The sequence below is a fragment of the Hordeum vulgare genome, chromosome 4H (genome assembly GCF_904849725.1).
Source record: "Hordeum vulgare subsp. vulgare chromosome 4H, MorexV3_pseudomolecules_assembly, whole genome shotgun sequence".
NCBI classification, from domain to species: Eukaryota; Viridiplantae; Streptophyta; class Magnoliopsida; order Poales; family Poaceae; genus Hordeum; species Hordeum vulgare.
This window is the reverse complement of record NC_058521.1, coordinates 228,812,656-228,829,710: the sequence shown is the minus strand read 5'-3', so window position 1 is coordinate 228,829,710 and position 17,055 is coordinate 228,812,656.

The window sequence follows — 17,055 nt, the reverse complement described above, 5'->3', positions numbered from 1 at the left end:
AGCACTATAGATGGTGTGGAATGTGGTGGAGGTTGCAAGACAAATAAGGAGAAGATAGTCACATTAACTAGGCATATTAATGAGCTATGGAGATGCTCATCAATAGATATCAATGTGAATGAGTAGGGATTGCCATGCAAATGATGCACTAGAGCTACAAGTATGTGAAAGCTCTTAAAGAAAACTAGTGGGTGTGCATCCAACTTGCTTGCTCACGAAGACCTAAGGCAAATTTGAGGAAGCCTATCATTGGAATATACAAGCCTAGTTATATAATGAAAATTTCCCACTAGCTATATGGTGGTGACAAAACGAGAGACTCCCAATCATGAAGATCATGGTGCTCAATATGCACAAGTGTGGAAAAAGTGGTAGCATTGTCCCTTCTCTCTTTTTCTCTCATTTTTTTTATTTTTTTTATTTTGGTGGGCTCTTTGGCCTCTTTTTTTATGGGCTTCTTTGGCCTCTTTTATTTCCTCACATGGGACAATGCTCCAATAATGATGATCATCACACTTTCAACTCAAAACTTAGAGCAATTATGACTCTATATGGAATGCCTTCGGTAGTGTACCGTGGCAATGATCTAGCATGGCATAGACATCAATGGAAACATCATGCTAGCTATCTTACGATCGTGCAAAGGCAATGTAGACATGGTGGCACATGTCATGGTGGTAGTTTCATGGAATTATATCTCGGAATGACTTTGAAAAAGCCATAGTAGGTAGGTATGGTGGCTGTTTTGAGGGAGGCTAATGGTGCGTTTTGTGTACCGGCGAAAGTTGCACGGCACTAAGAAGATAGTGATGGTGGAAGGTGAAAGTACATCTAAACCATGGTCCCAACATTAGTCATGAAGAACTCATATACTTGTTGCAAAAATTTTATTAGTAATCGAAACAAAGCATTCAACGCATACTCCTAGGGGAAGGGTTGGTAGGTATAAACCATCGCGCGATCCCGACCGCCACGCAAAGGATGACAATCAATATACTAGTCATGCTCAGACTTCATCACATAGCGGTTCACCATACGTGCATGCTACGGGAATCACTAACTTCAACACAAGTATTTCTAGATCCACAACACCTTACTAGCATGACTTCAATATTACCATAACCACAACTCAAAACTAATTGAGATGAATCAAACTTCTCTAACTATTCAATGCACATGAAGGTGGAAGTTTTCGTATCCCTTTGGATAACTACCCCTTTTGAGAATACTTTCAAAGCATAGATCAACTAACAAGCCACGCAGCACTGTGCTCTAAAAGATATAAGTGAAGCACACAGAGAAAAAGTATCTAGCTCAAAAGATATAAGTGAAGCACATGTGAGCTGAATTGTCTACCAAAAGATATAAGTGAAGCTCGACAAAATCACGGTGTGTGCATGTCTCTCTCTCTAGGTGTGCAGAAAGGATGATTGTGACACAACAAAAATAAAAGACTCCTATGATACAAGTCGCGCCAAGCAAAAACACATAACATGTGGTGAATAAAAATATAGCCCCAAGTAACGTTACCGATGGATTGAAGACGAGAGAGGGGATGCCTTCCCGGGGCATCCCCAAGCATAGGCTTTTACGGCATCCTTGAATCTCTTGGGGTGCCTTGGGCATCCCCAAGCTTGAGCTCTTGCCACTCTTTATCTTTTTGTCCATAAGAACTTCACCGAAAACATGAAAACTTCACAACACGAAATTTAAACAGAAACTCGTGATAACATTAGTATAAGAAAGCAAACCACCACTTCCTTAGGTACTGTAGAAAACCTAAATTATACTTGTGCTGATGTTGGGTTACTGTACTTTCAATATTCCATGGCTAATACCCCCCGATACTATCCATAGTTTCATCAAAATAAGCAACCAAGACAACAAAAACATAATCTGTTAACAACAGACTAGTCTGTAGCAATCTGTATATTTCGTATACCTCTGGTACTTCAAAACTTTTGAACAATTACAACAGTCTGCAGAATTTGAGTAGAAATCAGTAGCAAAAAGAATCATCTCAAAATCTCTTACAGAAAAAATGAAAATTCGTTTCGTGAGCAGAAAGTTTCTGTCTTTTCCAGCATGACCAAACGATCATACCCAAGATTAATCATAACGGTTTTGCTTGTCACAGACGCAAAAAGGAACGCAAAAAACACAATCGTAACAGAATTATGAAAGTGTGGAAAACACAAAACATTAAGAAAAAGGATAGATTCGTTGGGTTGCCTCCCAACAAGCGTTTTGTTTAACGCCCTTAGCTAGGCAAAAAGTGATGGAATCACGTATAGTCATCTTTGGTGCTCAAACCATAAGTAGCCCTCATCATAGATTCATAAGGCAATCTTATTTTCTGTCTAGGAAAGTGCTCCATGCCCTTTTCAAAGGTAATTGAAATCTAATATTCCCTTCCTTTATATCGATGATAGCACCAATAGTCCTTAGGAAAGGTCTACCAAGAATAATGGGACATGAAGGATTGCAATCTATGTCAAGTACAATGAAATCCACGGGTACATAGTTCTTATTTGCAACAATAAGAACATCATCAATCCTTCCCATGGGTTTCTTGACAGTAGAATTCGCAAGATGCAAATTAAGATAACACTCTTCAATCTCATGAAAACCAAGAATATCACATAAAGACTTTGGAATCTCGGAAACACGAGCACCCAAATCACACAAAGCATTGCACTCATAGTTTTTGATCTTGATTTTGATAGTAGGTTCCCACTCATCATGAAGTTTTCTAGGTATAGAGACTTCTAGTTCGAGCTTCTCTTCAAGAGATTTCATCATAGCATCTACGATATGCGCGGTAAAGGCTTTGCTTTGGCTATAAGCATGTGGAGAATTTGCAATGGATTGCATCAAAGAAATGCATTCAAACAAGGAGCAATTATCATAATTGAATTCCTTGAAATCCAAAGTGGGAGTTTCATTACAACCCAAAATTTTGACTTCTTCTACTCCACTCTCCAAACCTTTATCATCAAGATAGGTGGACTCCGAATCATTGGGGCGTTTTTCAACCAAAGTGGATTCATATCCAGCCCCTCCATAAGTAGGTTTGACACGCGAAAACAAAGATGCAAGAGGAGACACACCAAGCACTTTAAGATCTTCGTGATTTGCATCACTAGAACGCACCCTTTTAAACCATTCATGTCTAGCGCGAATTTGGGCGGTTCTTTCTTTGCTCTCATTCATGGAGATACGCATAGCTTTCAAAGTTTCATCCAAGTTGACCTTGGGAGGAGCGCATATAAATTTCAAAGCATCAATATCACAAGACATCCTATCAACGCTCTTAGCCAAATCATTTATTTTGAGTAGTTTTTCCTCTATGGACGCATTGAAAATCTTTTGAGAGTTGATGAACTCTTTGATATTACTCTCTAAATTAGAGGGTAATTTGTTGTGATTTCCATAAGTGTTGTTGTAGGAATTGCCATAATTGTTAGAGGAGTTACTAGGAAAAGGCCTAGGAACATAGTTTCCTCTAAAAGCATTGTTGTTGCCAAAATTGTTCCTACCATCAAAATTCACGTCCAAACTAGCGTTTCTACTCTCAATCAAAGAAGATAGTGGCATGTAATTAGGATCTACGGTAGCGTTTCTACTAGCAACCAAATTCATCAACTCGTCCATCTTAGCACTAAGCGAGTTAATCTCTTCTATAGCGTGCACCTTTTTGCTAGCAGGCGACCTTTGAGTGTGCCACTGAGAGTAGTTGGTCATGATATTGTCTAGGAGTTTTGTAGCGTCTCCTAACGTGATTTCCATGAACGTTCCACCTGAGGCGGAGTCCAAGATATTTCGAGAAGTGAAATTCAAGCCAGCATAAAATATTTGTATAATCATCCACAAACTCAAGCCATGAGCGGGACAATTTATAATCATAAGCTTCATCCTCTCCCAAGATTGTGCAACGTGTTCATGATATCTTTACGTAAGGAGATGATTTTAGTTGGCGGAAAATACTTGGATATGTAAGCATCTTTGCACTTATCCCAAGAATCGATACTATTTTTAGGCAAAGAAGAAAACCAAGTTTTTGCGCGATCTCGCAACAAGAAAGGAAAAAGTTTCAACTTAATCATGTCATTATCCACATATCTTTTCTTTTGCATATCGCAAAGCTCAGTGAAGGTATTGAGATGGGATCCGGCATCTTCACTAGGAAGGCTAGAGAATTGCTCTTTCATAACAAGATTCACCCAAGCTGCGTTGATTTCATACGATTCCGCACTAGTGGCGGGAGCAATCGGAGTACTAATAAAATCATTATTATTAGTGTTCAAGAAGATGCAAAGTTTGTTGTTTTCAGACATGATGTCTTCAACAAACAAACAAGCACACAAGCAAGCAAGAAACCGGCAAAGGAAAACGGCAAGGGCAAAAGAAAACGGCGAAGGAGCAAGGCGAATGAAAACGACAAATGTGAAGTGGGGGAGAGGAAAACGAGAGGCAACTGGCAACAAAAGTAAATGCAAGAGAAGAGTTTGTGAGACCTACTTGGATAGATCTTGATTTCTCCTCCCCGGCAACGGCGCCAGAAATACTTCTGATGGTTTACTGTCTATCCCTTGCAACGGCGCCAGAAATAGTTGTGTCGACGGCACCAGGAATCCTTCAGCTACGGCTACGCCTTAAGGGACTTTCTAGGCAAGTATGCAAAGGATTTCCCCTATGGCCTTGGAGCCTTGCGTTGGTGTTCCCTCGAAGCGGAAAGGGTGATGTAGCACAGCGGAGGTAAGTATTTCCCTCAGTTTGAGAACCAATGTATCAATCCGGCGGAGGAGTATCTCAAGATCCTGCACAAACACAAAAACTTGCACCCAACGCTATGAAGGGGTTGTCAATCCCTTATAGATTGTTTGCCAAGTGAGAACTTAAAGCAACAAAGTAACAAAGCAAAGTAAAAGCGGAGTTGTAAACGATGGATGTGAATAGACCCGGGGGCCGTAGTGTTTACTAGTGGCTTCTCTCATAAAAGCAAGTAGACGGTGGGTGAACAAATTACTGTCGAGCAATTGATAGAACTGTGCAGAGTCGTGACAATATCTATGCAATGATTATTTCTATAGGCATCACGTCCGAAAAAAGTAGACCGATACTTTCTACATCTACTACTATTACTCCACACCTCGACCGCTATCCATCATGCATCCAATGTATTAAGCCCATAAGAACAGAGTAACGCCTTAAGCAAGATGACATGATGTAGAGGGATAATCTCAAACCAATGATTAAAACCCCATCTTTTTACCCTTGATGGCAACTGCTTGATGTTTGCCTTGCTGCCCCTGCTATCACCGGGAAAGGTCACCACATGGCAGAACCCAAAACCAAGCACTTCTCCCATTGCAAGAATCATAGATCTAGTTGGCCAAACAAAACCCAAGACTCGGAGAGACTTACAAGGATATGAAATCATGCACATAAGAAATCAGCAAAGACTCAAATATATATCATAGATAATCGGATCACAAGTCCAAAATTCATCGGATCTCGACAAACACACTGCCAAAGAAGATTACATCGGATAGATCTCCATGAAGTCATGGAGAACTTTGTATTGAAGATCCAAGAGAGAGAAGAAGCCATCTAGCTACTAACTACGGACCCGTAGGTCTGAAGTGAACTACTCACGAGTCATTGGAGGGGCGATGATGATGATGAAGAAGCCCTCCAACTCCAAAGTCCCCTCCGGCAGGGTGCCGAGAAGGGTCTCCAGATGAGATCTTGTGGAAACGGAAGCTTGCGGCGGCGGAAAAGTATTTTTGAGGCTCCCCTGATTTTTTGCGGAATATTTGGGAATTTATAGGCCAAAGACCTAGTTCAGGGCGCGGCTAGGGAGGCCACAAGCCTGCCCACCGCCGCCTCCCCTGGTGGCGGAGTGGGGGCTTGTGGGCTCCCTGGAGCCCACCTGGCTTGGCCCAAAAGCCCCTGGACTTCTTTCCTTCGGGAAAAAATCATTTCGGGGTTTTTCTTCCGTTTGGACTCCGTTCCAAAATCATATCTGAAAAGAGTCAAAAACACAGAAAAACAGGAACTGGCACATGACACTGAATTAATAAGTTAGTCCCAAAAAGATATAAAAAGGTACATAAAACATACAAAGAAGGCAAGATAACAGCGTGAAATCATCAAAAATTATAGATACATTTGAGACATATCACAATCCCACATGTTTTATATGTTTTCGGGGTAGAAAAATCCATAGGATTTTTTTGAGCATTTAGTTTTAGCTTTTGAGCAAGTTAGTTCGTGTGATATTTTGCCATGATGCCCTTTTGTTTATTTCGTAGGATTTATTCCGTGCTTCGTTTGAAGGAGTTGTCAACTAGAGATTTGCCCTTTGATGTTTAGTCTAGCCCCTCGTACTTTTAGTTGCAATAGAAATTCATGTTTAGGTGTGCTTTGGTTGATCTTTACTTGCTAGGAAAAAGTGACATTTTAGAGATGCTGAAATATTTCTAAGTCTGAATCTGTTATATTTTGTTGCTTTCTTGTCTTGCTTCTATCTTGTGATCTGTAGCTCTTTTGAGGTTGGTGCAATGAAGTTAGTTGTAGACCTTGTGTTTCTCTAGAATGCTGTGAATTTTCATGCCATTTGGAGTCATGTAGCTTATAGTTTTGCTGCTGTCAATATGCCTTCAGATCGAAAACTGCACTTTGATGAAGTGTTATTTTCACTAAGTTTGAAACTGTGTGTGAGAAGCCATTTTGTGACTTCTTTTCCTAGTGTTCCATGCTTCCATGCTAGTTGTTGTTAGTTGTTTGTTGTAGTGCTTCTTTCCCTCTATCGTCTCATGCCTTGCTTGAGCATGTTGGGTTTGTGTACCTCGTAGTTGTGGAGTGTAGAAAATGCTATGTGGCTGATTTTGGCAATTTGTAGTGTTATCTTGTTTTTCTCGTAGTTGTTGAACTGTAGCTCCGATTTGGTTGTGTCCTATATGGAACTTTCTTAGAATCTCATGTAGTTTCATGTTCTCTGGCTGGTGGTATGTTTTGAAGTGCTCGTGACCGTCGTTGCACACATATTGCATTCATGCCATCATATCTTGCGGTGTCCGTATCTTTTGAACCGTAACTCCGTTGGAGATCATCTCTATGTGTAAATTGCTTGTAACGACGCTAGAATCACGTCAACCTATTTGTTTTGCTGTTTAACAACTAATTAAATGTGTTAGTTCAGATCTGGACAGAATTGTAAATTAACATGTGAGATCGCCTCGGAGGTGCTATATGACATTTCCGACCTTATTTAAAATGCCTAGATAGGTAGATTAATTATGATTCACCTCTTGCCATGTTTAACCACATTTAATATTGCCGTGTACCTAATCGGGATATAACTAAATAATTCATATGTGGAGTTTCGTCAATATGCAACTCGTCGCATATTAAACTTCACTTAATGTGTAGTGTTTGATTGTGTGAATTGCCATGCCGTGTCTTGCATGTGTTCAGCTGCTCATGCATCATTTGTGTTGTGCATCGTGTGGTGAATAACTGTGTTGATGCTTGTTTCCGGTTTCCTTCGTCTCGATAGAGTTCCTCAAGCGTGTTGGATGTGAGGACCCGTTCGACTACATCGGTTCGTCCGTTTCACGTGTCATTCCTCTTCCAAGCAGGATCTCAGGCAAGATGACCATTTCCCCAGATACCATTACTATCATTGCCATGCTAGTATTACCGTTTCTATCGATTATGTCTCGTTGCCTACCACATGTTAAATATCAGCCTCTCAACAATGCCATCAAAACCTTCAACCTGTTCAACCTAGCAAACCACTGATTTGCTATGTTACCTCTTGCTTAACCTTGTGTTAGCGTTGCTAGTTGTAGGTGCAGTTGCCTCCATGTGAAAACATGGGTTCCTTGTTATATCACCCTATCAAATGCTATTTAATTTAGTGCACATATATACTTGGTAAAAGTTGGAAGGCTCGGCCTTTCTAGCCTGGTGTTTTGTTCCACCTTTGCCCCCTTAGTTTCGGCTACCGGTGTTATGTTCCTAGTTGAGCGCTCCTAACACGGTCGGGGTTGTTATGGGGACCCCCTTGATAATTCGTTTTAGATTAAAGCTGGTGTGGCAAGGCCCAACATTGGTACTACATTTGCCCAACATAATAATTCTGATAATACTGAAATGCATAGGGAGTTAGCGCTACCCGAGGAGTAATTCTACATAATACAGGGAGGACCAATGCTGATGGTGATGGTCCACAACAGAGCACTGTGCGGGGCCAACCCAGGGCAATTTGGGTGATTTCTATCAGGCCACCGTACGCGTTGCTCATCCGTCGTGTCCTCAGAACGAGATACGCGACTCTTATCGGGGTCGTCGACACGCCGGGCGGCCTTGCTGGATTAGTTTTACCTTTGACGAGATATCTTGTGCATCGGGATTCCGGTGATGCTTTGGGTAATCTCAGAGTTGAGGTTTTCCACTAAGGAATCCGACGAGATCGCGAGTGTCATGATCGAGGATTTCTATGCGGCTTGTGGTAATTTGTGATGGACTAGTTGGAGCACCCCTGCAGGGTTAAATCTTTCGGAAAGTCGTGCCCGCAGTTATGTGGCAATGTGGAAACTTTGTTTAACACTGGTTCTAGATAACTTGAAGTTAACTTAATTAAAACATGCCAACTGTGTGTGTAACCGTGACTGTCTCTTTCGTGAGTTCCTTCTCTGATCGAGGACACAATGGGGTTATGTCTGACGTAGGTGAAAAGACCACGATGATGCCTAGAGGGGGTGAATAGGCTATTTAAAAACTTCTTCGGATTTGGATTAAACCTAATGCGGAAATAAACTAAGAGGATACTTTTCAAGCACAAATCCTAAATGCAATAGGCACCGCAACGTGTACCAACAACATGATCTACCAAGATGGACACAGTACGGTTACTAACAAGCACAAATAAGTTACACAAACTTACTTGAGCTATATCACACGACAAGTAGGTGAACGACACAAGATACTAGATCACACTATAGCACACGATATATCAAAAGCTACAAGTGTAAACGTGTGGATATAGAGGGTATGCTTGAATGATTAATCTTGTACAAGGAAATAGCCAACACAATATAATGAGCACAAACAATATGCAATGTATGTATTCTCAAGTAACACAAGTAAACCACAAGTAAGGAGTTAGGGTTAAGGATAACCAAGGTCACTGAGACAAAGATGTATCCCGATGTTCACCTCCTTGGAGGGAAGCTAGTCACCGTTAGAGAGGGGGATGTTACCACGAAGGCACGCCAACGCCGCGAAGGCTCACCCTATTCTCCCTTTGAGATAACACCACGAAGGCGTTTCTCAACCACTAGTGGTAAGCCTTTGAGGTGGCTTCCAAACCCTCACAAACTTTTCCGGGGGTAATCACACGGATTGATTCCTCTCCAAAGAACTCCTACCGCCTAGGAGTCTCCAACCTCCAAGAGTAACAAGATCACGGGGAATGCTCAAAACTTGCTCAAATCTCAAATAGCTTGGGTTGAGAGAAGGAGAGGGAGACGATCTATCTTTTGATTGGAACAACTCTCAAAGGGGCTCACGAATGCTCTTGGGATCTAAGATTTGGTGTGAGAAAATATGTGTGAGTTAGATATGTGTTCTTAGGAGGATATGGCTATGTTGGACACCCTCTCACGAAGTGGGAGGGGGGTATTTATAGTGGAGAGGGGAAATTGACCGTTGGGGTCACTTAAGTCTGACAGTGGTCGGACGTCCGGTAGTTCTCGGATGTCCGGACACCCACAGGGGGTCGGACGTCCGACAGCGGTGGGTCGTCCGAGAGATGTATATATATCAGGAACCACTGTATAGACGACAGAAGAGAAGGTCGGATGTCCGAGAGTTCAGCTCTGTTCAAGGGCACCAGATTCCGAAAGTGGTCGGACTTCCGGCCCTCGGACGACAGGCGGAGGCCGGAAGTCCGAGTTATATGACTCTGAATTTCTCTCGTGCAAGGTTCCAGTTTTCCGAAGTGGTCGGGCGTCCGTCCCTCGGACGTCCGGAGGGAGCCGGAAGTCCGAGTTATTTGACTCTGGATTTCTCTGGTATAGGGTTCCGGATTTCCGAAGTGGTCGGACGTCTGGCCCTCTGACGTCCGGAGGAAGCCTGATGTCCGAGGCATTGGTTTCGTTTTTCAGATAAAAGCAGAGCAATGGAGATGTGGTATGAGCAGAAAAGTAGAGATGTAGTTTGAGCAAGTTCATCGCAAAACCTGTGATCCCCTCTTAATAGTGCGGGATCCCTAAAGACTCAAGAATCATAAAAGGGTACTGATGATCCATACTTGAGTGTATACTTTTATTCGCTAATCATCACTCCGCACCACTAACGTCAAAGGAACTGATACCTTTGAGTTAGCCCTTTCACTTGAGCTTGATGTTGTTGTTCCTTCTTGGCTCAAGTTGAAAGCAAGACATGATGAAGTCTTCAAGTAGCTCTCCCATACACAACGTGGAAACCCTAGCTTATGTATTCATCTTCATTTGTCCACCATGTTAACATCCACAAGAATCAAGCATGTAGTGCTCAGGAATGCTTATCTTGATCTTGTCCTTGTTAGCACATGAGCTTGTCCTGAACAACACATGATCATTAACAACAGCTTAAAGGGGATTAGTGATTAGTTATCTATATGTGTGTTGTCAGCAACACCAAAACACGATTAAGGGCATGACTGCACTTTCAGTAGGTAGGTGTTCAGGATCATTCATTTGATCATCAGTAGTTCACGTCCGCTATGCGTAGATCTCCCCCCTCTTATTTCTTGTACTCATAAGTTTAGCCACCAAATATATGCATAGCGCTGTTGCAACCTCACCACTTAACCTTATCTCACCCATTGAGCTTTGCTAGTCTTGATACCTTTGGAAATGAGATTCTTGAGTGCCATGTGGCTCACAGATTACTACAACACGAGTTGCAGGTACAGGTAAAGGTTATTTGACGCGTGCGCATTGATTGTTCATTTGGAGTTGCTTCTTCTTCTTCTTCATCGATCTAGGATGGGTTCCAGGCCGACAACCTGGGATAGCAAGGATGGATGTTGTTCTTCTTTTCTCGTTTGTTTTCGTCCGTAGTCGAACCCTGCTCTTCTTCATGATGATTATGTATTGTACTGCTGTGACTCTGATGTAGCTTGTGGCGAGTGTAAGCCAATTCTATATATATATATCTTGTTTTTCAGTACATGTACTTGTAACGATATCCATTCTTGCGACACAACGAGTTGTGCTTCTATCCCTGACGAGGCCCTCGTGCCAAATTGAGGATAGGGTCGCATCTTGGGCGTGACAAGTTGGTATCAGAGCACTACCGACCTAGGAGCCCCCTTGATTGATCGAACTTGGCCGAGTCGAGCCTAATGAAAAACTACTTTGAGTCTAGTTATATATCGGAGAGTAGGATTGTTTTTTCTCCTCTTCTATGCTCTGGTGAGGAATCTTGACATAATAATTTATTCTACTCCTCTTCTCACTCAAACTTTTTAGGATCACGCAGATATTCTTGGAATCTATATGATGCCGATGTGACGAAGTTCTGTCTTGGTGCCTCCTGTCTGACTTGATTTCTTCCGGGGAGTTGAGCTCCAGGGATTCTCGAGCACATCGTTATCATTCAGATTTCTTAGTATCTTAGAACGAAGGATGTTCGTAATTGCTTCAATAATAGTAGTTGCGAGATAACCCCGGTGTCTCCAGTACTGGTGCAGATTGTTCAAGAGTACTGCCATACTTTGTATCGTTGTGATCACGAGGGTCTGTTGTAGATGAAGGACCGAGACTCTGGTTGTGTGTTGACGGATGTGATACAGGTGACGGGTTAGTATAGGAGTTGTGTGATATTACTCCTTGTATCCGTGTACCATATTGCATGACCAGAAATTTCGAGAATTCTTAGGTGGGAATTCAAGTAGTTGCTTATAGGACAATCTTCCAACAAATGCATGATGTTAGGTTGGGGTTCGACATCTAGTGGATTCGTTTGTTGACGGTCGACTTACAGCGGTTCTCGTTGTGTCTTAAAGAGTCCTTGTAGCTTGCTACGACTCGGGGACGCATCGTATGTCGGGTGCACTGCCTTGCACTAGATGGCTACTGTAAGGATTGAGCCCGTGCGATGCTGTCCACGAAAATATCGAACGGAAATCTCTCTCATGAGTTTGTCCTCGCTTGTTTCGTAAGCCGCATCCTTTGTTTTGTTGAATATGGTAATTCAAGTTGCTTCGATGTCAAGTGGTGATTTAAGATCTTTCCTAATCTGTGTTCTCATATTTTTATGTGAGCGCTAATTCTTTTCTCAATCAGTTGTCTTATTAGTTCTTGTCGACCGGAGTCGTTATGTTAATTCTTTTCCAACCAGTGTGCTTCTCTTCAAAGTGAATTCTATCCTCTCCAATTGTGCAAGGTCATTATCTCATTTGTTCTGGAGTTCATCTCATCTATCCCAAGTTGTCTTTGTTCTCCCCGCCCTCCCACCCATTTCTTCAATGTTTCAGTCATTATCCAAGTGCCTTTATATTCAGTGATGCTTCCGCTATCTTTTCTTCCGTGTCGTATCCGGTGATTCGTTGTGAAGATTCTCAGGAGCTTCTTGTTCATCGTTATTCTTTCTTATGGGTTTTTCCGGTGAATTCAATTTAGTTGTCTGTGTCTTCATATCCTTTTTATCTTTGTAATTCTTTCCATGTTGAAAATTCTCATCAGTCTTCTTGTTATTCATTTCTCTTTAGTCTATCTGGAGTGTTGAAGTTGTCTCGGAAGTTCTTGTTTTCAATTCTTCATATTATTTCAAGGTGCTGAGCCTCATCTAGTTTCTTATACCAGTGCATTCAATCTTTCTTTCAATCTTTTCAACGGTGGTTTCTTTTGAGTGGGCCCATAACCCACAGGTTCTTTCCCAGGATCTTATATGGCTCTTGTTATTTTCTCGGAGATCCTTAATTCTTTTCAACTATGACGTAAGTATGAATTCCATCAGTCATATTCCTTCTTCAAGATTAGTTTGAATTAATTATCGTCTTTGACTCAACCTTTCATTCTTCATTATTCCGGAGTGTCTCAGTCGTTCTTGGTGATGTTCTTCTCGTCATTCTCTTCATTGAAGATTGAAGGAGTGCTTATCTCATATCTTGGTGCCATCATCTTAATTGTTCCCGATCATGAGTAATCCCTTTGTGGCTATCCGGTGCTTTTCTGAGTTGTTTTCATTCTCGTTCCTCCGAAGGCCATCATTTCAGAAGACTTCTTCGTTCTCAGCTTTCAGCTTTCGTTCTCTAATTCTTCTCAATTGTTGTCTCTTTGTTCGTCTATCGGTTATTCCGGCGCCTTGTTCAAGTTTTCTCTCAGGTGGCTCATGATATCTTCATTCTCATGTATCTCCATTCATTCATGGTTGCCTCGTTCATTTCAATTCTCACTGGTGTTTCTTGCAACAATTCTTCTAGTTTGTGCTCATATCTCTCCTTAATCTTTTCAGAAGAATAAGTTGGATGCTCGATCCGTTGCTTGTCATCAATTTAATTTGATGAAGGATGAGCATAACATAATTCTTATTCTTCTTCATAGTAATCTGAATTCTTCTTCCGGAGTGGCTCATGGTTTCAATTCTTTTCTTGTGTGCTTATCTTTCTTTTCCGGCGTTCCAAGTTCTTTTAAGTATCTCTTTATGAGGCTTCATCTAAATCTTGGTAAGGTCATAATCTTATTATTTTCTACCTTCATATCGTTGCATCATTCATTTGTATACGGAGGTCCTTCATGGTGGTTCATCAAGGTTTCAATCCATTCTCAAGTGTTTTTCAAGATTCTTGTTGGAGAACCTCAAGTATCCTTTCTCTTGCATTTATATGTGCAATAGTTCTTCCTTTATCCTTTGAGGTGGTATTATAGCATTATTGTTAGTGTAGGAGTCTCGAAGAGATTTCCTTTCAAGAATGAAAAAATTAAACCCACCAATTCTATGATCATGAGATATTTTCAACCCATGAGTTCTTCATTGAGCTATCTTGGTTTGGATTTCACCTTAAGCTTTTCCTATGGATTGTTGTTATCATGGTGCTTGTCATTAATCCAAGTTCTCAATGTATCCTCTTGGTGTAAGAATTGTTCATATCTTGTTTCTCCCAAACAATCCTTGTTCTGTTAGTGGCTGGTTGTCACTCCATTTGTTTGAAAAGGTTTCCATAAGCCCACTACTATCTTGTTCTTTTTGTTGTTGTTTTTGCAACAAGTCCGTCCAATTCTTCTTGCAAAGATGCTTGCCAAGTTCATTGGAGTTAGTAGTTGTCATTCTCTCTTCATTCTCTTCTTCCGTATGAGCTAGTTCCTATTCTATTGTTCCGGAGGCATTGTGATGTTGCTCTTTTGGGTCTATTATGTTGTTTGATACGTCTCCAACGTATCTATAATTTTTGATGGTTTCATGCTATTATCTTGTCAAACTTTGGATGCTTTGCATGCCTTTTATTTATTTTCTGGGACTAACCTATTAACTCAGTGCCAAGCGCCAATTCCTATTTTTCCATGTTTTTGCCCCTTTCAGAGGAGATTTTGAAACGGAGTCCCAACGGAAGAAAATCCCCGAAAAGATTTTTTCTGGAATGCAAGAAGATCGGAGAGCTCGGGGGCCAAGACAGAAGAGCCCCAGGGGCACCACAAGCCCCCACCCCGCGGCCAGGTGGGCCGCGCCATGCAGGCTTATGGGCCCCCTAGAGGTCCCCTGACCTAGATCTTGCGCCTATAAATTCCCAAATATTCCCAAAAAAATCAGGGGAGCATCGTAATCACTTTTTCGCCGCCGCAAGCTTCTGTCTCTGCAAGATCCCATCTGGGGCACGTCCTGGTGCCCTGCCGGAGGGGGGATTCGGACATGGAAGGCTTCTTTATCAACACCATGACCTCTCCGATAATGCGTGAGTAGTTCACCATAGACCTACGGGTCCATAGCTAGTAACTAGATGTCTTCTTCTCTCTCTTGGATCTTCAATACAAAGTTCTCCATGATCTTCATGGAGATCTATCCGATGTAATCTTCTTTTGCAGTGTGTTTGTCGAGATCCGATGAATTGTGGATTAATGATCAGATTATCTATGAATATTTTTTGAGTTTCTTCTGATCTCTCTTATGCATGATTTCATATCCTTGTAATTCTCTTAGAGTTGTGGGTTTTGTTTGGCCAACTAGATCTATGATTCTTGCAATGGGAGAAGTTCTTGGTTTTGGGTTCATACTGTGCGGTGACCTCACCCAGTGACAGAAGGGGTAGCGAGGCACGTATCGTGTTGTTGCCATCAAGTGTAAAAGATGGGGTTTTCATCATTGGTTTGAGATTATCCCTCTACATCCTGTCATATTGCTTAAAGCGTTACTCTGTTCGTCATGAACTCAATACACTAGATGCATGATGGATAGCGGCGATGTGTGGAGTAATAGTAGTAGATGCAGAAAGTATCGGTCTACTTGTCTCGGACGTGATGCCTATATGCTAGATCATTGCCTTAGATATTGTCATGACTTTGTACGGTTCTATCAATTGCTCGACAGTAATTTGTTCACCCACCGTAATACTTGCTATTTTGAGAGAAGCCTCTAGTGAACACTATGGCCCTGAGGGTCTACTCCACACCATATTTTCAGCCTTACACTTTTTACTTCGTTGCACTTTCCGCCTTCAGATCTCACTTTTGCAAACAATCTTGAAGGGATTGACAACCCCTTTGAAGCGTTGGGTGCAAGCTTGTTTGTGTTTGCGCAGGTACTCTAGAATTGACGAGACCCTCCTTCTGGATCGATACCTTGGTTCTCAAACTGAGGGAAATACTTACTTCTCCTGTGTTGCATCACCCTTTCCTCTTCAAGGGAAAAACCAATGCAAGCCCAATCTCCGTCAATGTGTCAATTTCTGGCGTTGTTGTTTGAGAAGTAGCAGAAGGATTTCTGACGCCGTTGCCGGGGACGAAGATCAAGTCAAGAACTCATCCAAGTAAGTGTCGCAAACTCATCTCTTGCATTTACTTTGTTTGCCAATTGCCTCTCATTTTCCTCTCCCCCACTTCACCAATTTTCCTTTTTCGTTCGCCTTTTCGTTCGCCCTTTTTCTCGCCCGCTTTTTGTTTGCTTGTGTGCTCGCTTGCTTGCTGAAGTCACCACGAACGAAAACACCAAACTTTGTGACTTCTCGAATACTAATAATAATGATTTTATTAGTACTCCGATTGCTCCCGCCACTAGTGCAGAGTCATACGAAATCAATGCCGCTTTGCTGAATCTTGTTATGAAAGAGCAATTCTCTGGCCTTCCTAGTGAAGATGCCGCATCCCATCTCAATACCTTCATTGAGCTTTGCGATATGCAAAAGAAAAGAGATGTGGATAATGACGTGATTAAATTGAAGCTTTTTCCTTTCTCGTTGCGAGATCGCGCAAAAACTTGGTTTTCTTCTTTGCCCAAAAATAGTATCGATTCTTGGGATAAGTGCAAAGATGCTTATATATCCAAGTATTTTCCGCCGGCTAAGATCATCTCTCTCCATAATGATATCATGAATTTCAAGCAACTTGATCATGAACATGTTGCACAAGCTTGGGAGAGAATGAAATTAATGATTAGATATTGTTCCGCTCATGGCTTGAGTCTTTGGATGATTATTCAAATCTTTTACGCTGGCTTGAATTTCGCTTCTAAAAATATCTTGGACTCCGTCTCAGGTGGAACGTTCATGGAAATCACGTTAGGAGAAGCCACAAAGCTCTTAGACAACATCATGACAAACTACTCTCAGTGGCACACTGAAAGGTCACCTACTAGTAAGAAGGTACACGCTATAGAACAAATTAACTCGTTGAGTGCTAAGATGGATGAGTTAATGAATTTGGTTGCTAGTAGAAGTGCTCCTTCGGATCCTAATGATTTGCCTTTGTCTTCTTTGATTGAGAGTAGCAACGCTAGCTTGGACGTAAATTTTGTTGGTAGGAATAACTTTGGCAACAACAACGCTTTCAGAGGAAACTATGTTCC